At 40.3% G+C, this 1,110-nt stretch overlaps 1 protein-coding gene across 1 annotated transcript in view; it reads right to left on the bottom strand.

Annotated features, from left to right (window-relative positions):
* SEC24A (SEC24 family member A) overlaps positions 1-1,110 on the bottom strand; it is a 107,154-nt gene that overhangs the window by 17,461 nt on the left and 88,583 nt on the right. The window lies entirely within an intron of this gene.

Below are 1,110 nucleotides of genomic sequence, written 5' to 3'. Positions count from 1 at the left end.
AAAAAAAAAAAAAAAAAAAAAAGAAGTCACACACATCTATTAAACTGTAGCTATAGCCCCACCTAAAAGTCTTTTGAAATTAACTCACTGACCATGGCAAAGTTATCTGATCTTCATGGTGTCTGTTTCCTAGTTGATAAAATAGATCAAAACACTCTATCTACCATATAATGATCACGATAATGATGTAACAATCCAAGCAACACCATAGGAAGGATGAAGTTATATTGCAGATGACAAAGTAAAGGCATACATGAAGGACCAAAAAGATATCCATTACATCAGTGGTCCTTTTTCGTACCAGGGACTGGTTTCATGGAGGACAATTTTTCCACAGACTGGTGGGGACACAGTGGAGGATGATTTTGGGATGAAACTGTTCCACCTCATATCATCACACATTAGATTCTCATAAGGAGCATGCAACCTAGATCTCTCGCATGCGCAGTTCATAATATGGCTGGTGCTCCTATGAGAATCTAATGCTATCACTTATCTGACAGGAGGCAGAGCTCAGGCAATAATGCTCCCTCACCTACTGGTCACCTCCTGCTGTGTGGCTCAGTTCCTAACAGGCCACCCACTGGTACCAGTCTGTGGTCCGGGGGTAGTGCACTTAGAACCCTGCACTAAATGGTCCATAAGTGCTGGGTGAATGATTAATGGCAGCTGTCATTGATTCTCCCACCATACAAACAATATAACAAAGAATACTAATAAACAAGAAACCATAATACTACTACAAATGAGGAAAGCTTCTTAGTAAAATGAGTTAATAAGTAACTATGATATTTAACTGTTATTATTTTCTTTACACAGATAAAAATGGAGAAGAAAAAAGATATGGGTAAGGTTTTTTTTTTGTTTTTTTGTTTTTGAGACAGTCTCCCTCTATCGCCCAGGCTGGAGTGTAGTGCTGTTCGATCTCTGCTCACTGCAACCTCTGCCTCTGGGGTTCAAGCGATTTTCCTGCCTCAGCCTCCTGAGTAGATGGGATTACAGATGTGTGCAACCACGCCCGGTTTTATCTTTTTTTTTTTTGTATTTTTAGTAGAGACCAGGGTTCAGCATGTTGTTCAGGCTGGTCTTGAACTCCTGACCTCATGATCC

This window comes from Colobus angolensis, unplaced genomic scaffold (assembly GCF_000951035.1).
Source record: "Colobus angolensis palliatus isolate OR3802 unplaced genomic scaffold, Cang.pa_1.0 Scaffold476, whole genome shotgun sequence".
Classification (NCBI taxonomy): domain Eukaryota; kingdom Metazoa; phylum Chordata; class Mammalia; order Primates; family Cercopithecidae; genus Colobus; species Colobus angolensis.
The sequence above is the reverse complement of the archived record's forward strand: the minus strand, read 5'-3'. Positions and strand labels throughout refer to the sequence as shown.